Source organism: Cheilinus undulatus, linkage group 1 (assembly GCF_018320785.1).
Source record: "Cheilinus undulatus linkage group 1, ASM1832078v1, whole genome shotgun sequence".
NCBI classification, from domain to species: Eukaryota; Metazoa; Chordata; class Actinopteri; order Labriformes; family Labridae; genus Cheilinus; species Cheilinus undulatus.
The window spans coordinates 11189793-11216830 of record NC_054865.1 but is presented as its reverse complement, the minus strand read 5'-3'; the positions used below and the strand labels follow the sequence as shown (position 1 = coordinate 11216830).

Genomic DNA, 27038 nt, shown 5'->3' with positions numbered 1-27038 from the left:
TCCGGTACCAGCATAGTACCGACCCAACACATCTGGAATGTACCGCACCGAATTACAAGACAGATTTTGGTGCTTCATTTCGGTGCGTCACCATCCTATCACTACAAAGGAAAGGCATGAAATGCATGATGTAGAGAAGTCACAGCTGATTCCTTTACTTAAATGTTCTACCAGCATCTTATTTCTAAATCACTTACCATACAGACACAACTTTTATTCAGCTGCCGACTTTTAAAACACCTTTTTCAACTTAAAAGCATCAATTTAGGCAAGGTTTAAACACCGACACCTTTTGAAAAGTATTGTGAGCACTGGTATTGGACAAAAACTCAAACTACACCCAACCCTACCCACACAGTTGTGTTTACCTTCCACTGGGGACGCCAATTCGTGCCAACAGGAAGGACAGAAACAGGGCTTCGTAAAGCTTCTTTTCTCTTTCTGTTTTTTTGTGGCTACAGAAGTTAAAAGTAAATTGTGATTTTTCCTTCCATAACAGATCACTTTTATGAAAAAGGTTACCAATAACAAATGACTTGCATTGTAAAACTAACATTTTGCATTTCTTGTTACAATCTGAGTACTGTAATGGATTACTTTGTAATGTATTATTTCCAAAACTTCTTGGGTGGCTGTAAATATACCTGGGCTGCCCACTTATGTTTATGTACGGGAAACACTCAAGTTAGCAGTGATGCCTGCCACATGCCTGTCTAGACCAGAGGTTTCAAAGTATTTTTGCCCAAGGCATGCCTAAGATCAAGCCATTATCTCAAGGGACACCAGATTCATATCAATGCAGAATAGCATCTTTAGCATGTGCTACAGTATCTTATTTGTTGTGTAGTTGTAGTTAGAATGTATGATTGTACGAACCCCCACAGTATACCTTGAGTTGCCTCTTGGCACACGAGTGTACACCATTGGGGAACCATTCTCAACTTGCAGAGCTGTTTTCAGTGGGTTGCAAATAAATGCCTAAAAAAAAAAAGTTTTGGCATATTTGAAAGTCTGAAGTAGACATACATCTGTAAAGTTTATTTTACTCCAATTTGCTGTAATGATGTACATTTTGGTTGTTGTCTGGAGGTCTCACCTCATCTTGGTTTATCTAGGGATAAAAAGTCCATTTCCGTATGATAATTTGTCTCAAGCTCTCTTGAAAACAAACAAAACTGACATTATCACAGGAAAGAAGTAAACTCAAATGTATGCGTATATGTCCTCCCACAGCTTCTGTAATCATGCACATTTATGTCCAGCCATACGTTTGGTTCGATCTCAGATCCAAACTCCAACATTTTGAATTAAATAGACTTGAGTGGTTCAGAAATGTCTGTAAATTTGGGCCAAGATTTCTCATTTAGGAGGTGGTGTTGGCTCGGTATACACAGACAGAGTATACCCCCTTGTTTTTTAGTCTCCTTAAAGTAAACCCACTTGTAAATCCCCTCTGATAAACATTTACTTGTAAGCTTCCTTTTTTGGTCCTAGGATAAGGCCAGCATGATGCGTCTTACTCTATCTCTGATGACTAGTTTCTTTGATTGGCATAGTAGGGTCAGTCAGACTCTGCAGTTCTCAGACAGAGCTAACAGCTTCACTTTGTATCAGATTGATCCTTACTATGTGAAGTCAAACAGCAGAAGGTGGAGGTCACTGTACAAATACAAAAGGCTTATTTTAACTTGAAATAAATATGCAATAGCAGACACAGCATGCATTGCCAGATGTGTCGATTATGAAGAGGCATGAATTAAGAGGGAACTCACTTCTGCTGGTCTTGAGGATGTACCAGTTGAGAACTGATCAAGATTTGTATGTTCGGTGCAACTCCAATTAGTGCACTCACTCCTTCTTTCCTAAGGACGAACACCAATTGAGGAGGATTTGAAAGAAAATGTAAAATAGAAATCAGTTTGTGTGTCATTAGCTCCTCCAGTAGGTGTGTAGGTCATCTTCGTGCTGTCTGCAGCACATATCTGCAGAGCAGTCCATGTAAAATCAATCCAGCATACACTGAGCTTTCATACACTCATTCATTAAAGGATAAAATTAACATTTTTGATTTTAAACATCTAATACACACAATACAAGATTAATACTGTTACTTTTGTCATTAGAAACACATCTAAATGTTATGCTTACATTTGTCCCATAGCTACAGAGTCAGGGCAGTAAGCGAGACCTCAGACACTTATCCTTATTATGTCAGACCGGTTTAATGTATGTGTAACTTTCCCAAGTAAAAATTTATTTTAATTTTTCTTTCATCTCAATGTAAAGTCAAAGACTTTGATTTGAATGAATGGAAACAGTCCCAGGAGTCCAGTATTAAGCCCTACAAACCAACCTCCTGGTACTTTCTGTACTAACTGTGGGCTTATGTAGCTTTTAAATCTGATCATGAGGCCAAACTATGAAAGTTAGATTAAGTTTTAATAAACCGCAGTCACACTCTCAAACCTGTTGATTCGCCTCAGAAATGTGCTAAAACGCACACTTTCAATACCTCCACTTAATCGTCTTTACACTTTGTTCTTATTTTGACCCCTTGAGTTTGAGGAAGTCTTCTAGCTCTCCTCATCCTACTCACTAACTGATAGGACAACTTCATGACAGAGCTGCTTCGGATTAGTGATCGAAGAGGTTTTCTCTGCAAGCTGAAGTTGAGGTAGAGTTTATTTCTCTCTCTCTCTCTCCCTCGTGGCCTCCGTCTCTCTGATTGCCGATCAGCCCCCGAGGGCTTTGAGGCGCTCTTGCTGGATCCCTGTGATTAGAGTAAATGGCCTCCCCTCTGCTCGCCGGAGATCAGGGTTTGGTTTGCGGGGTGGGAGTGAGGTGGACTGAGGAGGGTGAGGGGTGAAGAGCGCAGGAAAAACGCTGAGAGTTAGGATGAGGAAATTGATGGGGGGGAAAGCAGAGAATATAAATAGAGAGCAAATTCTTGACATGTTGGTCAGATGAATCCTTTTCAAATTTATGGTACAAATTATGTTCAAAAAAGACATATCAGGAGTATACTTTTAATTTTAAATGGGACATCTGGAGGGTTTGGTTGATCCACTTTCAACTGTGAATAGATGTACATTTTGCTCCTTGAATTGGAAAGGCCTGCGCATACGTAGATTTAAAGTTAAGAGAAGTTTTTCAGGCTCTGGGGCGGCCATGGTCCTGCACTAAGTAGAGATCAGCAATAAATATAACACAAACTGTTTGTCAGTGACACTCTTTCCATGTCAAAAACTTGCTATAACACTCTAAAAATAGGTAATAAAATCTCTGAACTCTAGGCATGCCTAACATACAAAAAATCCCCAAATTTCCAGCCAACAAGCACATCAGCACTTGTGCATCAAATCAAACCATAATACTCTACCTCTTAACTGTTCTAAGGCCAATGAAACTGTCAAGTCCAGTTGCTCCTGCTCGTGCACAGAATATTGGCTGCTGCTGCAGGACATCTATCCTCTTTATCCACTCAAATCAGCCGTGGTAAGCGCTTCCAAATCCTGTATCAAGTAATGTTGGTTAAAAATATGAATCCACGGTCTAAATCCTTGTTGAAACTAGCAGAATAGAAGCTAACTGATTAAAAAAGAGGGTCCTACACGTCACCTTCGGCGCCATCAGTGTGGTCTGCAGTGAACTCTGTCAGATGTGGCGAATGAAGCTCCTTTGGAAAACCCAGAAAACTGATCTTTATGAGACATGGATTTGCTACTTGATATAACGTAGACTCATCATAATCACTCCACAGTATGAGAGGAAAAATGTGGTGGCATTTCTTTTAGAGTACTTCGATCATTTCATAAAATCCATCTGATGTTAACCCTTTAAATCCTAACGCGTCACCGACAATGCGCTGTTGAAGCACACTTTGCATGACCATAATTGCATGACTGTTTGTGCTATCGGAAAAATTCAAACAGTTTCTGAAAGCTGGGAAACTGTGCTTCACAGCCAGCATGTGGTTATTACTGTAATTTCCCCTTTTCTCACTAAGATTCTAGCATAAAGTTCCCACTTTTTTGTGTTTTTCATTTTAAACTGTTAAAACACTCTTAACATGCAGTAAAATGTGTTTTATCCATGTTAATTATTTTTCCGTCGTCGAGTTATGATTATAAGAGTTTTCTCCGTTTTTAAACTTATTCGGCCGGGAGCTCCTTGTTTTAGCTGTCTACAGTCTCATCTACAAACCTGAAGTCCCAACATGCAGTAAAATGTAAATGACTGCCATATATTAAAAGTTCTAAGTATTGTGGAAAAATGGGCAAAAGTACGTACTCACAGGTTATTTCTGGGCCTTTTATGGTTAAAATAAGAAAAGAGTCCAGAAACTCAGGTTTTAAAGGGTTAATAAGACAATTTGTTTTTCCAGTCTCTGCGAAACATAAAACACTTTCTCACTCATTTTGATACGTTAAAGTTTGTTTGGGTAAAACCACAGATCTCTTAGCTTCAGAGTGTCTCCCATGTCAAACAATGAAAGGTGTTACACCTGTCAGAATTGGTGCAGACTTGAGGTTCCATCAGTGTCGGACCCACCATGAGTGGGCAGGGGAAGGATTGAACAAGCCATTTGGGAAAAACCGCAAATGATCTAAAATTTACACAGAGATGTTTTCAAGGTTGGCTCAGTATAAAGAAAAATTGAAGTTTTGGTGTGAAGCTTGAATGAATAGTTGCTTGGAGGAGAAATATGTTTTTACTAGCAATATAAAACAAGTAAACCAAATAATAGAATAGTATTGATATTGTCGATAAAGACTTGGATATTTCAGGAGAATCAAAAAGGATATCTGTTTGGGACTGTCAGCATTAATGCATTCATAAGCATTAGTTCAGGTCTATAATAAACACACTGAAAGTCTCCCTCAACATGAATCCCATGCTTTATTGTCCCTTTTAGCACACTTTGGTTAAGCCACTGCAGCTTCTCCCTGCAGCCACAGTGATGTAAAATAAGTCCACCTCTACTCCTTAATGTCTCTAGTGGAGTCAAAAATCATCTGCACATTGAATTATCAAACATTTATCTTTTTTGCTGTTCACTTTTCCCCTTTTCAATCCATAACAAGCTCCTTTGTCTGTAGTTAAGTTTATGTAATAGTATGTGTTCTACTTGAAGTAACTTAATTTCTTTCATAATAAAAGTAGGTCTTTATCCAGTCAGGAAGTCACTTCCCTCTAGTTCATGACAGAGAAAAATCTGAAAAGAAACAACTTTCATGCAAACTAGTGGAACTTCATAAAGGGGAGATTGATCAGGATTAAAAAAATGCAACTGTTTGGTCGCCCTTCTATCTGTATTGATTCAAATGCAGTGACAAAACATAAAAGTCAATCATTCAAGGTTTATCAAAGCATTGGCAGTGCATAAATGGAATAAAATATAAGATATTAGTCTTATAATGTGGCTTGTTAAGTAAATTTAAAGAGAGAAAACATTTTGATCTAAATCAACGACTAAAATGTAATAACAGGTTTGACTAATGCTGGACTAAAATGTTGAGTTTTCGTTGACTTAATCTAAACTAGAACTTAGTAAAAGTGACATAAATATGACTAATATGTGTCAAAAATATATACAAATTTTACTCGAATGTCAATTATCTGTTGAAACGAACTCTGATACCAATTATCGAACTCTAAGGTGCAGCTTCATTGAAACCAAAAGAATTGATAATTGTGTACTTGAAAAAAGTCATTTCTTTAAAAATGTGAAGCTTGCATCCTTCTTGACGAAATTTTCAGACTAACTCAGGCCTAGTGGGATGATCCTGTACCTCTACAGGTAGCAGAAATGTATGGGTCCATGTGTGTGTTATGATATGTGGTCTATAATAAAATGTGAGCCTTCAGGTGCAGAATCCCCCCGTGAGTGTGTGTCTGCCATGTACAGGCGTTCGCTCCCTCGCTCCGCTGTCTCTACAGTCTGTACCAGTACCTGTCGAGAGGGTGTGTTTGTGTTTGTCTATGTGTGTCAGTTACTGCTGGGAGGGGCATTTGATCCAGCCGTGGCTCTTGTTCGTGTGGAGCCCGGCGGAGAGCAGCGGAGGTCAGTCTCCTCCTCAACACCCCTTTTTCATCCAATTTCTGTGGCTGCGGGCGGCCGCTTGCCGCGCTTTTGTTGCCGGAGGTAATCTGTGAAGTGATCTTAATTATGGAGGTTCGGCCTGTTCCTCTCTTCCCCCCACCTCTTCCTCCTCTTTCTCTCTCTCTCTTTCTCTCCCCCTCTTTTCATTCTTTCTCTCTGTCTTCCTCTCTGTACACGCTTTTAATCTAACAGCGTAGTTAGCTCGTAATGAGGGCGAGGGGAGCACGTGTGCTTCTGCTTACACATGCTGCGAGGCTTCGAGGAGGAGGAGGAGGATGAAGAGACTGAGGAAGGATGAGAAGGGTGGAAAGACATTATACAGTTTCCATGACAGGTTTGTCAGGAAAATTATAAGTTGGAGCTGAAATCTGGAATTTATTTTGAATTGTGCCGTGCCCAAAAGTGAGCGGCGTTGAAAAGTACGGCTTGACTTTTCAACAATAATGACAATATCGATACTTTTGGTTAAAGCCTGTGAGGATAAACATCCAGTATCTCCATTTTTAATTATAATTCAGTTTAATCTATTCAGTATCTAAGCTGAATGAACATGAGATTAAAGTAGGAGTATTTTAAAGAAACACTTGGACTTAAAATCTTATTTCTAAGTCTGTCATGAATTGATAAAATATGTCAGAATATGTGACTAAATAGGGCTTTAATTGTAAATATATACTTGTGTTTTCACTCATAATATATTGAATTTAAATATTAAAGCAGCAGATTAGTGGAGCTTGTTTGTCAAAAAAAATAAAGTAAAAAGAGGAAATAAAAGTTTGATGTATTCCCGTGAGAAGCAGTGAAACTGGTTATGAAGGAGGGAGGAGGAGACGCAGGGAGACCGCAGGGAAGGAAGAGAAGGAGAGGGAGGGTTGAAGGGGGCAAAGGGGGAGAACGAGGAGGGGGGTCAGAGGAGGAGGGAGTTAGATGGGATCCATTACACATAAACAGCCGAGGCATTGATGAGATGATCCGACGAGGATTAGGCCGACAATCCTGATGGACACTGAAAAGGTGACCACACGGGGAGGGAGGGGCGGCTGGGTGAGTGCGTTTATACGCACATGTGGAAATGAGTGTGTGGTGTGTAGCACAATAGCATATACCGTATGGCCTCATTATGACCCCCCCCCCCACCCCTCCGCTGCTCCGCCACCACTCCTCTCACCCTCCTGGCGCTGGTGTTGTCGCTGCTCCTTGAGGTCGCCCTGGGAGCCGTTTCCAGGTCACAGCGAGGTCAGAGGGCAGCTGCTGGGGCGTGAATGCCAATCAAGTCAGGGCTTCAACACTCAAACAAGTTCTTTCCTACATGTTTGAAACATGTTACATCACATATAGTTTCAGTTTTTCATTTTTGATAATTTGTTTAAAATACCTGACTGACTGAATTAAAATATAAAGATAGACTGTAGTATTTAAACTGCCTTATGTACACTATTACACTTACATCCAAAATATACAAGTTGGATGATTAATAACTGACATAAAATGATCAAAATGGATGGTTTATGCTTTTTAAATTCATTAAACGCATTTACTTTTTCTCTTTTAAAAGCTGATTTCTTTATTTTTTTTTGTATAATGGTTAGAAAATATTAGTGGGACTGTAAACCTATCATCCAACTTCTTATTTAAAGACTTTGAGGCAAAATAAAAGCCATTTTGTGTATTGATTGGACAACTAAACAGCTGCCATGATGCTAAAAATTAAGATAATATCATATAAGTCAATTTTCGGGGGAAAAACCATGTGAAAACACAGTATCACTTTCCTAGATGTACTTAAATAGCTCATAGTAATGTTTTTTTTTTTCTTTTTGCATACCTAATAAAAGGTTTCCTGTGAGGCTTCCCAAACTTGTCAGCCTGTAACCCCAAATGCCAATGTCAGATGGATTATAATGTACGATGTTGCACAAAGCATCTTAAAAAATATACATTTTTTGTTTCTTTGCACATATTACTTAAATTTAAGCACAAATCTCACTTAATAACACTAGTTTGTTTTACATTTAAATCATTTTAAGCATATTTTTCAACAATGGATAAAATATACCATGCTAAAGTGTTATAAATTAGTTTTCTTGGAAAACATCCTGCAACCCCTCTTTAGTGTTCTTTGAAACTTCTGGGGGTCTTGACCCTCTTTTTTTTTTTTTTAGAAATTTTCTTACAACAATCTGAAATGGTCTTGTTAAAGTCTAGGCTAAAGTATTGTTATGTTTATCAAAAAATGTTCTTCAACAGCGTTTTCCATGGAGAAGATGAGACAATAATGAACCAAAAAGATCAAGTTAAAGAAACTGTGCAGAGTTGTATGTTTGGTTTTAGTTGATTTAAAGGAGATATAGGCTACGTTAACACTGCAAGCCTTGATGCTCAATTCTGATTGCTTTTTTTTGTTTGGCTTTTAGCACTGCGGTTGAATTTCAGAAGATCAGATATGTATCTGATTAAGAACCACATGTGAAAGTGACCTGAATCTGATATGATAAGATCAGATTCAGTGTGACTTGTGCTGTTTACACTGTCAGAAAAAATAAGATATGTGTCATGTACGAGCAAAACAAATCTGATTTGGGTCACTTTTAACTGCAGTGTGAACTTTGCCTTACTGTTATAAAAATGGAAGAATTCAAGCCAACAAGCATGTCACCTTTGTGCACCAAATTAAATCAAATTACCATACCTTCGACTGCCCTCTGACACTGTCAGCCCTAACTGCTGCTGCTGCTTGTAGCATGCAGACACAAGCTGCAGATCAGTCTTTCTCTTCATCTGCTCTAAGCAGTTGTGGTAAGTGCTTCCAAAGTTTGTATCAAACCCTGTTAATTGAAAATAGTTACAAAACAGGAGCACACTGGAATGATCCAAATTCTTAAGGTGCACGACCAAAAAAGAAGAAGATTCAGTGTTAAAAAAACGTCCTTTCAAATTCCTTTACTTCTGGGAAAGGCAATACACAAGACACAATGACGGTCTTCCTCAGCGTTGTGAAACACAGGGTAGAAAAACACGTTGTGTACAGGAAGCTTGTTACACAGTGCAGGTAAAGCTTTCACAATAAGACTTTCACTGCTAATTGATTACCAGTTTTGAGTGTTGATCCTCAAGCCAAGCAAATTTGCTAACTAAAGGAAACATGGTGACATCCTGATGCATGCTTTTCAGTTCCACTAAACAAGCTGCATTAAAAATGTATTGTCACATCTTTCCACCAGAATTATATAAGCATGTTGGCAATATTGATAGATACTAAGATCATTAAGTAGTTTTGATAAGGGTGTCAATATCAGTGAAAAAGCCATGATTCCTAATGTTGCCGTAGAAGTATTCGCATTGCCTTTGCATTGATTAAAACTGGACTTAAATGTTTTTGAGTTTTCTATCCATTAATCTAAAGCTGTTCGGGGTAAAAATGCTTGAATGTGATTACACATTCTGATCTTAAGACTGAGATTAAATCTGAAATAGCTGCCACATTGAACTCTGCCATGAAAGCTTTAAGAAACTGAGGTTAGAGGGGCTTTTCCCTCTGGATGTAAGGTAATTTTTTTGTCGTTTTCAAGCGTGTGTGCACGCTTTAGTGTGTGTTACAGTGAGGCTACTAATTCCTTCAGGGTCAAGGGGAGGGGCCGGGGTTAAATGGTGTGACAGGGGAGGTCAGCAGTGATTAGCTGCCATCTGACCTGATGGCTGGATGCTGAAGAGGGGGGAGAGAAGAAGCAGAAGAAGATGAAGATTTGGGTTTGTTGGAATCTTTATGTGTTTGTGAGGGGAACAGCCTTCCCCCCTCCCCCTTGATGTACTCACCCCCCACTGTCCCCTCCTCTCCTCATGTCCTTATATTATTAAAGGTTGCCTCCGTGCTTAAGTAAGGCAAAGCAGATGGCCCTTTTCATAAATCATGCTTATAAGATGATTATAGGCGTCGCCGCCCACCATTCTCCTCTTCACTTAGCGTACAGTAGTGCTCAAGAGTTTTCCTCGAGGCCAGCTAATCTGGCTGTAGTTCTTAAACACAAAGCAACCGCTGAAGCTCAATTCTGATTATTTTACCAACCACAGGAGATAAATGCTAAAGTTTAACCCTGAGAAAAAGAGAGGAAAAAGTCAGGAGAAGAAGAAATCCAAAGATAAGATTCTTACTCAGGCAGTGCCGCCTCCTCTCTCCTCTCTCCTCTCTCTCTTCAGTCTCACAGCGTTACCCCCCACTTGTTATGTTCCCCAAGCTTGGCGCAAAGTTCCTCAGAACAGGATGTTAAATATATAGCACAGGAGAGGAAGAGAGATAGAGAAGAGAGTAAAAGGAGGGGTGTGTGTTGGATTATGTCTGTGCTGTTGCACTATTCCTTGATGTATGCACCATGTCAGGCAGTCATTGTCTCCTGGGTAAAGAATCATAGTTCAAATACCTAGCATCTCTCCCCTGGTGCTCCAAATGCTCGCCTTTGAAGTTTTTATAATCCATCTGTCATCTGCGAGCAGGGAGGGCACATGTTCTGTACCACTCAATTACCAAATTCTCTTTTTGCCAGCTACAATGAGACAGGAAGCAAATAATATGGGCGACCCTGAAATAAAGAGAGGGAGAGGGGGGCGTATAGAAAGAGAGAAAGAGGGAGGAATTGCTTGAAATCCTGCGTTCCTGGCTTTCTCACGCACTTGATTGTGTCCCCTCGCTGCCTCTCATAACAGGAGAACAAAGCCTGTTTGTTGTGGGTGGAATGCCTAAAATGCTTCCTACTGTTACAATTATGAAGAATTTGATTGAATGTGTATTGTTTCAAGGGCTTGGTGATTTTGATCATTTTTTAAAGTGCCTGAGATTGTTATTCGGCATCCCCACTAGCACTAATAACCTACTAGCAATAGTCACCTAATCAAGTTCCATTTGATATAAACATTTAATTTGTTATAAGGGCTGGTGGATGTCGTGAAAGGCTAGCGTGAGAAAAAAGAAAAGTGTGTTTTGATTATACATTATTCATCACTAACACTTAAAGATGCATTCTGATAAGCTTTTTGTCAGCGACTGGATGGAGAATCTAATGAAGTTTGCTGCAGTTCTTTGTGTAAAAATCGTCTTTAATTGGTGAACGCTTTGTTGTGCGTCTCTTTAAAGCTGCACTGAGGCGACCAGAAAAACTTCAGATAACCGTCTGAAAAATAACAACAGCAGCAGTTGCAAATTACGGCTCTGAAACATATTTCATTTACATACGCCACAGGCCCCTTTTAAGGCGTCTACCTTTTAATTCTTTTTCATATTTAACACTCAATACAAAACAATAAAAGCCTCAGATCTCTGTGTCTGTATCCTCGTTTACATTGAAAATCCCCCCAGCAGCCCCCACTTCTCCACCATATCCCCCCCTCCTCTACTCGAAAGCATCCTCACTGGGAAGAAGATGAAAAGATTGTTTTGAGAAACTCGAAAGGAAATTTGACATTCTTTGGTTGCTTCTGAAACTTCCAATATTCTGCCGTAATTGTTTCATACACGTTATATATCTTCATTTGGGGGGAATGGGGGAGATGAAGAACACGTCGGCTTCTTTCTTCCTGAATAAAAGGCAGCAGAACCCATCTGGTTGGGTGAAACACGGCTGGCCCTCTCGCACTCATCGCTGAAATAATACTCCCTCTAATGACTCCCACATATTCTGAAATCTCCCTTTTGAAATTGGTCTTGGCAGATTATTTGCAGGTACTTGAGTTGCATCTGTTTGCAATTTTGCAAATGTGAAAGACTTTAATGCCGGGCAGGGGCGGGTAGCAGAGAAAAGTCTATTTTAATCCCTGGGATAACACCGGCTGTCAGTGTGAGCGGGCAGCGGCCTGCAACAAACTGCGACTAGTCTTTAGCCAGGTGACAATACGGCACGTTTGTCTGCACTTAGGCTGCTTTTTAGCTCATTTATAGCTCAAAACTGTCCACACAGGAGGCCTGGTCTGTCTTCATTTTCAGTCTGTTTGGTGGTTTGCAGATGGTGGTGTTTCAGGTTGATGCAAAAGCAGGTGGACACTCTGTGCACTCATAAAATGAAGATGTTTTAACCCTTAAATACTCTGCAGACTCTGTATTTACCGCATGGGCCTGGGACTCCCTCACAACAAGTGTCAATACCAAATTTTAAACTGCTGAAATTATTAAATAGGCTTCTGACATTGGTAAATGCATCATTTATCCTCATTTAATGTCTCAGAGAGAAGCAAACGTGCATTTTTAAGGTCTTATACCACTAAAACATCTACCATCACTTGATATACTCTTCCATTTTCCCTAACATATGAACTAGAACAGTCATAATGATTAATGTAGTTTACTGAAACTGGTAATCACAAAACCATGCATGTTCAGATTCTTTAAAGTTGATGCATCATCATCATCATCAGAAGTTTTACTTCTTATTGGGAATGCAGGCCTTATTTTTGGTTTTCCTTACCCTGAAATAAGAGGTTTATCTTTTCACTTGTCTTAAAGATATGTAATACAAAGACATAGTTTTAAAGATCAGTTTTGGGAGTTTTATTATGATAGGACAGCTGAGGAGAGACAGGAAATATAGGGAGAAGGTGAGGGAAGACATGCTCCAAACAACGCCAGGATCAGGAATCAGTCCTGTGACCAGGTCCTGTGTATTTGGGCGTCTGCACTGACACTATAATAAGTTATGTTTTTGACTAGAACTTGACAGATAAACTTGCTTAGGACTGAGTCATTGCAGTGTGTTTTCTTTGATTTTGTATAGGTCAAATGTGACCTGGATAGCCTAAATGTGCAAAGATTTTCAGCATCTGCTCAAAAGTATAAAATTTTCACAGTTAACTTTTTAGTATTTTGTATCAATGTAGGAGAAATCATCAAATTCAGGGCTGAAACAGTGACATTCAGAGTGTTCCTACTGCTGTAAAATGCCAAAAATGGATCAAATTTGACCAAACAGTGTGGAAAGGTTAAAGGAAGTGTGAATGCAATAGGTCAGTGGTTCCAAACACTATTTCATTGGAGCCTTCAATTTACTTGTTTTCCATCATAAAATCCCAAACACACTTTATCTTTCCAAAAGACCACTGTTTTGACTGTAAGATAAGAGGTTTAGGTCAGATGCCAGTGGTAAGCAAAGCAAAGTATGACAAACTCACATCAAACAAAGCCCCGAAACCCTTTAAAGATCTTTCTCACCCCTTAATGGGGTGACCAGGTTTGGAAGGTGAAGGAACAGAGATAGAAAGTAAGAACACTGAGTTGAGTTTAAGAGACTCTTCTCTCATTATCCCATTAAAAACTATAGATATTTTATCCCCTTTTTATTTTAAAAGCTGTTGTTGCTACCAAAATTTGAATCTCCAGGTTTTTCCTTAGTGTAGAACAGGTTGTTTGTAGTTCAAGGAAGATGATACGTCAGCAGCAAAATCACAAAAGTTTAAAGAAGAACGGTGCTTCTTTTGTTATATATAAAAGTTAAAGTTTTAGGTTGTAGGGCGCATATGGCCTGGAGGTTGGGTTGTGCCCTATGTAGCTCCTTTTCTATGTGTCCCTCCCTCACTCTCTCATCCCTGTTTCCAATTCAATCCACAGTCCTCCTCTCTAAATATGGGGGCACAAAAAGCAAAAGAATATATCTTGGAAAAAAAAGTTTTAGGTTGTGCCCCATGTATGCAAGTGGCCCGGGTTCAAGTCCAGCCTGTGGCTTCTTTCCTGCTTGTCTCACCCCCACTCTCCCATCCTGGTTTTCAATTCAGTCTACTTTACTCCTCTATGAAAATGGGGGCATAAAAAGCTCAAAGATACATTTTGGAGAAAAGAAAAAGTTTAAGGTTGTGCCCCATGTATGCAGGTCATCCGGGGTTCAAGTCCAGCTGGTGGCTTCTTTCCCATGTGTCTCTCCCCTGCTCTCTCATCCCTCATTCAAATAAAGGTTTTAGGTTGTGCCCCTGAGGTTCAAGTCCCCCCTGACTCTCTCATTCCTGTTTCTGACTTCATCTGCTGTCCTCTCTAAATAAAGGCATAAAAAGCTCTAAAAATATTTTAAAAAGAGGCTCAGGTTTTAAGCTTCACTTGAATCAAATAAGTAAGAAAATAAAATTACCAATAGTATGACCAAGTCATAACATAAGATGCAGGATTGCTGATTAAACTAACAAAAATTTGATAAAGTCGTTGAAATCTGCTTACCGTCATATGTTCCTTATTAATGCATAAGCTCTAATAATCTAATAATATATGATATTGTAACATTCACATGGTCTGCTCTGCTCAGACCTTATGATCAGACCTCATGTACAGAGTCTGTCGTGTTTATATGAGAGATAAAACGTCTCACAGATGTTGGATGTCCAGTTTGCATTGTCCACTTTAAAGAGCAGTGAAGCTAAACCCAAGCTGAAATGATTGTGACTTCAGTCCTTATTATTTCTACCATGTGGTGAGCAGCTGACCAGCTTAAGCCTCCCCCCTTTTTTCACCCTCCTCCCCCTCTCTCCCCCCTTTTAAAACTGTAATAAGGCGCCCTATTGTCCTATGGCAGGGTGTACCGGGGCCACAGCCGAGCCCACCCGGCTGACTGTAATTGCATAGGTGGTTACAATTACATTAATTACATATTTCATCAACACTGTTTATCCAGCCGCACGGTAAATGAAGACGGCAAACTTTTAACTCTGTCTTTTGTTTTTGCATTCTGTCCCCCCTCCCCACCCCTAACCCCCTCGTCTTTCTTTCCCTGCTCTTTTTTGTGTGTGGTTGTTTTATTAGGAGCAAGGGGAGGGGAGGTGCCAGAGGAGGAATTATGCTGAAAGTGTATGCCTTGCAACTTTTCCCCTCCCTGTTGGAAATGTTTATTTGAACAGTAAGCTCATGATTTGAATATTTGTAATCCATGCTTAAATTTACAGGCCAGATGAACTTTTTGGCACAGAATGGCAACCATAAGAAGGATTTTGAGAAAAGCTTTACAAAATTTTAAGCCATGTGCAAGGCTTATATAATTTAGAAGGGGGGAAATATGCACAAATAAAACAGGCTCTGTCTTATTTACTTTACACACGCTGAAAAAAACTGCATCATATGGCGCCTGACGTATATATGCGTTAGTTATGTCCTTCTGTCCACATTTTAGCAAACAGGATCTAAAGCTAACACCATGAATACTTGAAGGAATAAAGTCGCTCCAGAGGCTCTGCCACTCGAGTCGTTTTCCTGTGTTGGATGTAAATGAGCGTACTCCATATTGACTTGTGCTGGCGGGGATGCCACCCATATTGTAGACTGGGAGATGGGTGGGTCGCACTGGCGAGTGTCAGGAGAGAGAGAGGGAGGCAGAGAGAGGTCGCTGAGGCAGGCAGAAAAAAAAGGAAGGCTTTCTTAAATGATGCTAATCAGTCCGGAGGGGCCTGGCCCTCTCTCCCTCATCAGCCTGCTGTAATTCAGATGTGCCCAGAACCTGGAATTAAATGTGTCACTGCGAGCCGTGTGCATGTGCGTGCGCATATGTGTGTGTCAGCCCGTGTTTGCCTTGTGTCCACTCCTCTGTGTCTGTGTATGCGCATACGCGGGGTGTTTAGGGGTTAAGTAGAACCAAATTAGTCGATGGGAGAACTAACAGCAGCAGTAGCTTTCTGTGTGGCTACTTCTCGGTGAATGTCAAGATGATTTAGCTGCTCTTCTGCTCGCCGTCTGTCTCTGAGCACTGGCCCTCCAATCACCGCTCCGAGCTGTCTGTTTTGTGGCCCTCCGAGCAACAAATGAATATTAAATCTGCACTGGGCAACTTCACACACTGGCAGGAGGTTAGAGTCTGAAATATGAGGCTGGTGAAGCCAAGGAATCCTGCAAGGTAACATCAGTAAAGCCTCTTCTTCTCTGGTGTCTGCAGACGGCGAAGGAGCTTCTTTATGGACACAAGCGCTCACTGAATTTGTTTGTTTAGGTGCTCTCTGAATTTCATCTGTCAGTTTGAAGAATTGTAATGTTGACTTTATTGATGTTGGATACTGCACACTTTTATATCTGTAACTGAAACGCTGATCATTATCCCCAACAGGCTGAACTAAATCATGGCTATTTTTGGAATAGATAAATGAAAGATCAATATTTTTCTGCAAGAGTATCTTTTTTTAAGAATAAAGTGTATATAAGGCATATATTTTCTTATTTCTTTTTTTTTCAAGTATTTTGGGGGATTTTATGTCTTTGTTAAGAGAGGAGTACAGTGGAGGAGTGGAGGAGAGACATGTCAGAAAGGAGCTGCAGGCTGGACTTGGAACCAGGGCAGCCTGCGTACATGGGGCGCAACCTAACAGCTAGCCCATCTGAGCCCCTATTTTTGGGATTTTTAATTTCTTTTGTCGGATAAGAGTGGTTAGAGTCAGAAACTGGGAGAAGAGAGTGGTGATTAACATGAGGTAAAGAAGCCACAGATTGGGTTTAAACTCAAGTTGGATGTCCCAGGACATGAGCCTCTGTACATGGGACAAAACCTCTAGGCTACCAGTGCCCTTAAAGGCATAATGCACCTTTTTTAAATACTGTAATTTAACCCATAATTTCTATACTTAATTGTGATTAATCTCATTTGAGTTGCATTTTGGATTTCCACTATTTTGCATTAGAGACTTTTTGTTTAATTTTGGATTTTTGTTCTCTTAAACTAAAAGTACTTAAGGTAGATTGAGGGTTATTACACTAACTTAATCATGGCAAAAGGAACTTGCTTTGGACTGAAAACCATACAAAGAAGAAGAAGAAAAAAATGCAACTTTTTGATAACATAATGTTCAGATGACTTTTGACTTGTCAACTAAGCTGACTGTGATTTTTTTTTTTTTTTTACTAAATTAAGGAGCAGTGGTGGACGTATTTTACATCACTGTGGCTGCAGGGAGATACTCTAGTGGCTTAACCAAAGTGTGCAGAAATCATGTGATGGATTATGGACTTTGTCAAATCAGGCATATGACATTATGGCTGACAGGATGCACGATATCGGCATTTCAGTATCAGCAGATTTGAACATTTGTGCTGATATTTACAGCTAACATATTGGCAGTACATATCAACAGTACAAATTAGAGCTGCACAATGAAATGAATTTTAAACGCAATCACGATTTTGACCTACAATCAAGGAAACGCAATTGCTGGCGATCATTTACATTCTGTGAAAAACTCTACGTGGTCATCTATTTAAAATACATTGTTAGAGAGCTTTTACAGTTTGAATCTCTCTCTCATGATTCCACTATAATGTGATCTGAATGAGATTAAACTTTTACTTTTTTGGGGGGTTTCTTTGGCCATCATTAAATTCTTCTGCTACAAATTCTGCTAAACTAGCTAAGTTCTTTTGCCTTTCAAAGTAAGAGAACTTCCCAAATAGTAAGTGAAGTATACTAGATGCAAGACAGTACAAAAGACATGTAATATATGAACGACAAAAAAATCTTAGTTTAACCATCATTTACTAAAGTACTTCCTGAAGCAGTCATATTAAACTTAAAATATTAAGTACCAATTCATTCCTTTAATTCTCAGATGAGTGTTAATACTGAGCGCTGTGAATGCTAACATACTAATTCTTTAAGATATACTCCTTACTTTATGTTCTCTTCAGTACAAACATTGTGTAGCCTATCAGTGTAACAGCTGGTTCATTTGGGTTTTGCTGCTGTGCCGTATTTGACTTTTATTTGAAGTTTTAGGGAAGATGTTAGGGGCTGAAATACCAGAGCAGAATTTTTGCCCGGAAAGGTCAGTAGCAGGACATAAGGGTTTAAAAATTGAAAAATAAGTCATGAAGATTTGCCCTTAAAATCAAACCTTTGATTAATTGTCTCGATCTGTTTCTATCAAAACAACCATGCTTATAATTTTAGCCAAAATCCTGCAGCCCAGGATAAATCATATACAGTATCTGCCTTAAATATTGTTAAAATTGACAACTCTACAAACAGGTACAGGTAATCGCCGAGGATGCCACCCACTCAAGGAGGCGCACTGTGAGCCCTGAACGTTCTGAGTAAAGCCTCAAATTTAAAAGAACCTCCAGACCGTCTACTTACCCGCTCCTCTCAGCTCTGCTTGAATCAGCCTCTCTTTGCAGTTTCTCTCTTTGGTGTTTCTTATAATTAAATAAAAAGGAGTGTATATGGCAGTATTGGCTAAAACTAGTTTGTAAATATTGGATATCTGCAAGATCCAACATCGTGTATCCCTACTAATTTCTTGATTTACTGTACAGTGTACAAGTTAAAAGAGTCTATGACCGGCACAATGATGATTCAAATCCCATTCCATGAAATTAATCAGGATGAATCAGAATCTTCCCAGGCCTTGCAGCATCCTCTGTCACATTTCGACATATTTCAGTTTTACCCTTAAAAATCACATTTGGGTTGGATATTAACTTGTACTACCAGTGTGGGCTCTCAAAGGTGTCTGTGTTTCCTTTCATGCCAGTGACGGGTATACATGCGTGTATTTTTTCAAACATACTGAGTGGAGAGTGGTTTAGGATTTACTGTACGTGTGTGCGTGCGTGCATGAGCCCGTGTGCGCAGGGGACGCCAGTTGGGATAACAGCTGAATCATGGCTCAGCCGCTGCCCCTCGTAGTCCTTGGCAGTTAGCGGTGTGAAAAAGCCTTCTCTTTGAGGGCATTATATAGATTAATGTGCTGTGCCTCAGGCAGAGACACACACACCTCGCCAGGGAGGGATCCTGACAGCGTGTGTGTCTGAGCGCGGGTGTGTGTGTGTGCTGTGGGCATGTGTGTGTGTGTGGATGTAAGAGGGACAGTTTGGTGGGGAGGGGGGGGTGTTAACAAGAGAGTAGGGGAAGGTACCGTGAGTAAGCTGTGCGTGTGAGAGAGGGAGGGAGAGAGAGAGAGGCTTGGGTGGTATTCAGAATCACACTCTGAATTTTTCAATGATCCTTTCATATATGTTTTTGCATTTTTAACATAAAAAAGGTTATTCACAGACAGTAGAAATTCTGGAATAAATAAATCATCATATCATGAATAAGTAAGATCGGTGTAGAGTGGGAAAATGTAACCCGTAGCTTGAGTTTCACATGGTTTTGTACCTATTTGTTTCAATTTTTCCACCCATAAATAAAAACATAATTACAGATTTTTCAAAATATTATTTTTGGGCCTTTTGCCTTTATTTGGTAGGTCAGCTGAAGAGAGACAGGAAATATGGGGAGAGAGAGCAGGGGAAGAAATGCACCAACCAGTGCATTCAGGACTATAGCCTCTGTATATGAGTGCCTGCTCTACCCACTGAGCTAAACTGGGACCCATAGTTGTTGATTTTAACTAGGTCTGTCAAAAGATTTCAAATGTTAAAGATGCAGTTTGTAGAATTTTGCACCTAAATGTCTATATTAGTTTAAAAAAATGATAATTCCTATGCTAATATGTTTTAAAAATTAGGTTTTACAGTGTATGAAATACTATAAAAGTTCAAAGACAGGTAAATAGGTTACAAGTTCAGCCGCCCAAACTCACCTCTGTAACATCACTTGGCATTTCTAGCAAGTTAAGACCAGAACTACTCCACTGCCTCTTCCTCAATACTGCGTCTTGTTTTGAAATGAGGACTCTTTTCAATAAACTGGCACTCATAAGGTGTATTTCCTAAACAGAAAACCAATGTAAAGTTTTCCTTCATATATTTCTTTTAATGACAGAAATGTACTTAAAGTGCACTTCCACATTCTTGCTGGAAGTTATGCCAGAGGGCATGAGCATCCTGGGATCCTAGCACACATACACATTCTAGGACTGCTTTAAGCACAAACATGGAAGTGTTCTTTTCAGTGCATTTCTCTCCATTTTATGAGAGATTTTTGACTATGAAGAAAACCTCGTTTTTGGTTTTGTAATTGCTATTGCTGACAATTGCTTAAAAACAATTATCGAGTTAATCACATAAATACACTGTGATTAATCATGATAAATCATACATTTGAAATACCACCATCAACTTGCGTTTTGGTTGAGATTGAAGAAGTACAAGCATGCTAAACTGTAGTATTTAAACTTTATATAATATCCCGGTTTAGTTGGGTTTGTAAATTATGAATCTGAATTAACTGAGTAATAGTTCCATAAACTGCTAACTTAATCAGCAGACAAACACATCAAATATAAAATAACTTTTGCTGCAGGGTGAATGTACACTGCCTGCCTTGAAGCCCCTCATCTTCAATGATGTTGATGGTCTGCAGACTTTGGCGACCCATTTAGCGATTGCATTAGTTAGCTTATGCCGGCCTTACACCAGAGGACTTTGCTGAAACTCTTAAGATTGCCATCTGAGCCCCTCTCTCATCTAAAGACAATTTGTTGGCTGCAGAAGACTGAAGAAAGGCCGCTTTAAAACGGCTAAAATCGAGATTCATGACCACCTTACACCTAACGACTGAGACAACAGGAGTGAGCTGCAACTTTAGCAAGACTCCCATGATTTAACTCCGACTTTGGAATTTTGTCTGCTACTTTGAAACCAGAGGAAAAGTCGATAGGTGTAAGGCCACCCTTAGTTGTTGTCATTTTGTTGACAACTCCAGGTCTGCTGCACTCTGTCAGTGTAGCTTGATGACCACAGCTTGATCCTGTATTGACATCAGCATCTTTGCTTACACACAACTCCAGTTTTATCTAAACTTCCATTCAGCAGCTTTTTAAATAGAAATTTACCAAAAAGCAGAACTAGGTCTGTCTCTTCACTTTCACCTTTACACCGGCACATAAACAGAAGGAGGACTACGGGACGCAGATGTGGTCACACCTGGTCACATGACTGACTATGACTGAGTCCTCAGTTCAAAACAAGGTGTGGGACAAGGAGTAAACAGCAGCGCTGGTCTGTACTCTTCATATTTTGTTTCTGATTTGGTTGAGTGCTCCCTGATGGTTGAGTTTAATATACAGTGCATCTGATCTCAATAAATCTCAGAATTTCTGTAGTTAATAACATCCTTTTTATCACGTTTTTCTGCTCACATAAAATAAGGCTAATTGGTTTTCTGTAGGCCTGCTCTTGTAGGTAGACCAAAGGTTATGACATGACTTTGACCATGGAAAAAGGAACTTGTAATGGATTGAAAAGTGAACAGTAAAAAAGTAAATGATTGATAGCACAAGGCACAGATGACTTGATTTTGCTCACTGAGCTGTCTGTGAGTTTTTAAAGTGTGCTGGAAAAGACAGACAGCATGCGATTAATCACGGTTAAAAATAACTAGTGGAGTAATTGTGGACTTTAATCACAATTAATGCAATGAATCTTGACAGTCCTAATTTGAACACATTCCTTATTTTTTTCATTCTTTTTCTTTACTTTGATACTGGATATCATTTTTTTTTTTTAAGATTTATTTTTGGCCTTTTTTTGACAGGATAGTGGATAGAGTCGGAAATAGGGAAGAGGGAAGAGAGTGGGGAGAGACATGCAGGAAATAGTGCCACGGGCCAGATTTGAACCTGGGTTGCCTGCGTATATGGCGCGCGCCTTGACCACTCGACTACTAGCGCGCCCCTGGATATCATTCTTTTATTCAACTTTTAGGCACCTGCCTACACATGTTCAGGCTGGCTGTCCGCGATGGGAATATTTGAAATAGAAAGCTTTCCATCAAGCTCTTTTTAATCGTGTGTTTATGAGGCCTGGGTGACCTGACGGGGCAATCATCTCGCCCGGCTGTGACTCCCTCTTCACCTTTTCTCTATCCCACTCTGCCAGCCTCTCCTCCCAGCTTGAGTTTAGATCGGGGTGTAGCTCAGCTGATACTCTGTATCACAACAAATACTCTCTCAACGTCACAGCTGCTGGAAGCAAATGCAAATGGAAAAGTACAACACCGTTCCTGCAGAAGTTAAAGCAAAAAGCTTGTAAGAGTAAACAAGACACTTTTAAGGTGCTCTGTTCCTTTCGCTCCCATGATTTCTGCTTTTCCCTTTTTCTCTTTTGCTTCACTTTAGTGTTTGGTGAGAAATACGGGGGAGATTTTCCTTATCGGGGTTTTTAGCACATTCCACTCAAGGTTGGGCACATCTGTTGTTTTTTTGTGTGTGCTGCTGCATGTGTGCATGAGACAGTAACTTTTAAGATTATTTGAGTCATTTTCCTTCTTCTGATATGAGCTACAGCTGCAAAGTTGTGGGATATAAACTCCACACACATGCACAAATCTGCATGCCCACATATGTGTGAGTATGCACACATGTTCTCATATTCATGCTCTCCAGCCAGAGGCCTAAATAACCCACTTTTGTCTGACAACAGCATCAAGTCGTGGAGGTGCACATATGCAGAAAGCTGCTTGGAAAGGCCTCCTAGTAGCTGTCAGCTTTTATTATGCGCTGAGGTGTCATGTTTGTTAGGAAGCTGAGTGCAGATGGCAGAGTGGAAGAAATGGATCACTAATTTTAACAATGATTAATGAACAGAGATGGAAAATGAATTACATCGGACTATTGGAGGCAAGGAATATTTTCTCTGAAAATGTTAACTTCGGCTGCCAGGCAGCCGGCCGTGTTGTGGGAGTATATTGAGGAGGGGGAGGGAAATGTGTGTGTGCATGTGTGTGTGTGCTCTAAGGTGCAATTTTCCCCCCGCATCTTTTGTAGAATCAACACTTCACTGCTCTTGCCTATTACTTTACTGTTCGCCTGCTTAAACACTGCCAGCTTTACACACACTGTTGTTCTCCCCTCTGTGTATTGCACTACCAGTTAAGGTACACACTCTTTAATAAGGTAAACACAGAAAAGGTTAGACTGTCTTAAAATGTTAGCGATTTCCATTACTCTGCACTGTGCTTTAATATCAAATCATAGATGGAGTCGATCTGGCCAAGTGTCTGTAGCTTTAGCTGTGGTATTTCACTGTGATAGAACAATAACCTGTCTATATTTGCCTTCAGCTGTTTGCCTTTTAACCACTCTATATGAAGCTATGGAAACAATTAGCCATATTACCTTATATATATTCGATCTTTTTATTCATGACAAAACTAACACACTTTGCTTTTTGAGGGTTTTGACAGACTCTTGACCACTTTATAAGAGAATGTCTAACTAAAAATGAAATTAAATGTTATTTCTGACATGGTCAAATAGGCATGGTGAAGTAGTTACAGGAGTGGTGGAGTAGTTTGGACAGGTATTGGGGAGAAATGGATCAAACAGACAGAGGCATGTTTCCTTTGAAACCAAACATCAACACTGACTTTGTAGAAGTCATGTGTAACGTAGCTTTGAAGGTGAACACCTTTACCCCTCACTTACACTTTGTTCATTCCTAAAATAATCTCTGTGAAGTCCAATGAGCCTGTGTCTCCCCTCTGTAATATTTCAACTGTGAATTTGCTGCTGGTGTAGCTTGATGATTAGAGCAGGCGCCAATGAGCAGAGGCTACGCACTGGTGGCGGGGTCGATTCTCAGTCTCGGGCATGTTTTGTGCATGTCTTCTGCCATTCAGTCTCCCCACATTTCCTGTCTCTCTTCAGCTGTCCTATCAAATGAAGGCAAAAATGTCCAAAAAATCATTTTATAAAAAAACAAATTAAAACAAAAAAACATCTTGCAAGTACGTAAAAAATTGGGGCACAGATTGCATATCTGTTAGGTTGCGCTTCATGTACAAAACCTAGTCTACCAAATGGGCAGCACAGGTTCGAATCTAACTGTGGCTCCTTTCTCATGCCATTACTTACCCTCTTCCCCTCATTTCCTACACCAGTGGTTCTCAACTGGTGGGCCCAAAAGTGAATTGCGGAACAGTTTTCAGTGGGTTGCAACTAGGTGAGCGGAAAAAAGATGGCAAAAGTCCTGAAGTCCTTATTGGACATGCATCAATTCCTTTTATTTTACCCTGTTTTATTGTGAAATTGGAAAAATTAAAATGTTTGATCAATATTTCAACTTATTTATCTCCTCTCCTGGAAATAAATGGCTACTTTTCATGAGTTCTCTGGAAAATTGGCAAAAATTGGCACGTAATGGTGGGAAAGAGGGTATAAAATTGGTCAGTTTTGTCCTTTTTCTTTTTTTATATCATGTGTTTTGGTCCAATCATCCTACAAACTGCAACATATTCAATTAATTTAACATGCATTGTTAAAAATCTACGTCAGATTTGTCAAAAGTCCACTGGTCTGCCCCCAGGTTCAGTGTGCTTTCTCTGTATTAGCCAGATTATTTACAAAACTGCTGTGTAGACATAAATAGCTGGAAAGTTACAAATCTTGTGATTCTGTCTACTTTAAGATCCAACCAGGCAGTCTGTCTGACCACCAACAAACAAACCACGATTTTTAGTCATTTGACTTATAATTTAATGCTCTGCTGTACTCTCTGGATCATGATATTAAAAAAAGGACTTTGTGCAGCAGAAAGGGACCCTGCAATCCAAGTCCAGTAAATGATTTAATGCACACATTAAATACATAATGATTGAAGGACTGCTTCAAATAAGAGAAAAGTTTTTAAATACATTACCAGCCTACAGTCTAGTGATGCGTCGTTCATGAAAGAGTTGGTTCAAAGAGCTGGATTTTTTAACAAAAGGGGTTTAGTTTTTTCTTTTGTATTTGATGGAAAGAATATTGATGGTATTCTTTCCACACCACTTTATTTAGGAACAATGCTTACTAAAAAAATCCATAGATGGTATAACTATATTGTTACCAGGGGTGTCTTATGGCCCCAGCAGTGATCAGGTTTCATCCGACTTGTGAGGTGTTTTTCTGAGATGAGATGATTCAGAAAGTAACTCCTCAAAATTCTCCTAAATTAGAAAAAGTAAACCACAATTGCAGTAGAAACTAGAAAAGCACTCGGAGAGCGCAGACCTCTGCCTGAGCCCTATCTCCCAATAGTAAAGAATCCTTAAAAAAATTCCTGGGTCCAGACGGTGATCTGGATCACTCCCAAAATTTAATCAGTTCTTCGTTATGCCGTTTCTGACATTTCCTGAAAATTTCATCAAAATCTATCCATAACTTTTTGAGTCATGTTGCTAACAAACAAACTAACAAACCCTGCCGATCACATAACCTCTTTGGCGGAGGTAATGAAGCCAAACGGGTACCAAATGAAGAGCCATTTGGAAGCCAAAAGAGCCAGCTCTTCTTGCTGAGGTGGGCCAAATGATCCTAATCACTATAAACAGCCTAAATTCCCATCACTTTGTCACTTTAGTGGAACTTCGTTTTGAAGTGAAGTTCTTAACTTCATGTAAGTCAAGCACCATTTCACAATAAAAGCATCAGAGGAGCATTAATGAGTATTTTGGCTTGTCATTCAACAAGCCATGCCCTCAAATGCAGTGGTTCCTCAGGACCTACCATCAACTCTTTAACGGGAAATTGCAACCCAAATTAGACTTTTTTCCACCAATCAGATTTGTTTAATGAAAAAAGCACAGTTTGGACCTCAGACCTTGCAAAACATGTGACAAAACTGTTTTAAAAGAGTTTCAGGGCACACAAGGCCTGGTGGTTGGGCCACATACCATGTTTGCATGAAGGGAAGGTTCCAGTCTTTCCCACAAGTCTTGCCCCTGTTCTCTAGTCTCTGTTTTCGACTGAATATGGGCTTTCCACCTCTGAATAGGCACAAAAGCCCAGAAATATATCTTTTAAAAGAGGGTTTTATGGGTTTTTTGGCACACTTTTTTTTCTAAGGTACACATTCAGGGCCCACTGGAAAGGGTTCTGCGACCTACTTTTGTTGCCTGACCCACCAGTTGAGAACCATTGCTATAAAGAACAGGAATCCTTCTGTTCTAACTCAAGGTATTTGTGATCTGTTTTACCATGTAAGTACAGAGTTTGTACCCTTTTGCCTTCTAAAGTGAACCAAAAACAGAGTAAACTACATTTGTTCATTCGAAAATGTTGACGGAAACTGAATTCAATGGAAATTTGAAGTTTTGATAGTTGATTTTCATGTTAAAAACAGATAAAAAATCTTAACACTGATATTTAACTCTTGATTGAATAACCAACGTGCATCAAGCTATGGTCAAGGTATCATTTGTCAGGTTTGTGAAGACTGCAACACAGAAAAACCTTCATTGAGATTAGTAAGGAATGACAGAGAAAACGGAGTTAAAACAGTTTTCAGCACCAGCATGACAAAATTACATGGCAATACAACCTTGAAAACAGACATGACAATCCTCATTTCTTGCGATCTTAGAGAAGTTTCTTGTCGTGTCGCAGTTTCCCACCTTTCCCTCTCAAAGACAACCTCTCTCTCCCCCCTTCACCCCGTTACCCTCACTTGTTTGTGCCTCTTCCAGCAGGGCAGTGGGCGGCTGGTGCAACATGCTTTAATAGGTAGATGTGAACTATTTTGAATTTAATTAAGGGCCTGATGGGAAATGCGTAAAGGGAGAAAACAGAGCAACTTCTAGCAACATTGTGTGTTTGTGTACATGTGTGTGCTCGGCAGACAGAGAGAGAGAGAGAGGGAGGGAGAGAGATCTCAGGTTACAGCAGCATATGCTAAGCACTCAGAAAACATACACAATGCCTTTGGTGAACAAGGTAGTCGGTATGCCCTTGGGAGCCAATTTAGATTGTGACTTAAGGCAATGTCGTGGCTTTGTGTGTGAGCGTGTGCGCGTTTGTTCCCTCTGTAAGTGAGAGAGAGTTTTTTTACTCTTGATGCTCCATTGAAACAGTAGTGGTGTGTGGATCTGGGTGGCCCTCCTGCAGACCCTCCACATCTGTGTTCCCCCTCTACCTCCCCCTCCTCCCCATGCAGGACTGAGCCAGCTCCTCCATGCCTGGCTGCCTCTCCTCATCCAGAAGAGACATGAGAATTAGTTGGACCCAAAATTTTAAGTAATAATGTGCAGGATTAATGAGTCACAGGAAAGACATTGGCAAAAAAACAGAAACGCTGTGTTGT

General features: G+C 39.9%; 1 protein-coding gene across 2 annotated transcripts in view; it reads left to right on the top strand.

Moving 5' to 3' along the window:
- znf536 (zinc finger protein 536) overlaps positions 1 to 27038 on the top strand; it is a 365283-nt gene that overhangs the window by 14993 nt on the left and 323252 nt on the right. The window lies entirely within an intron of this gene.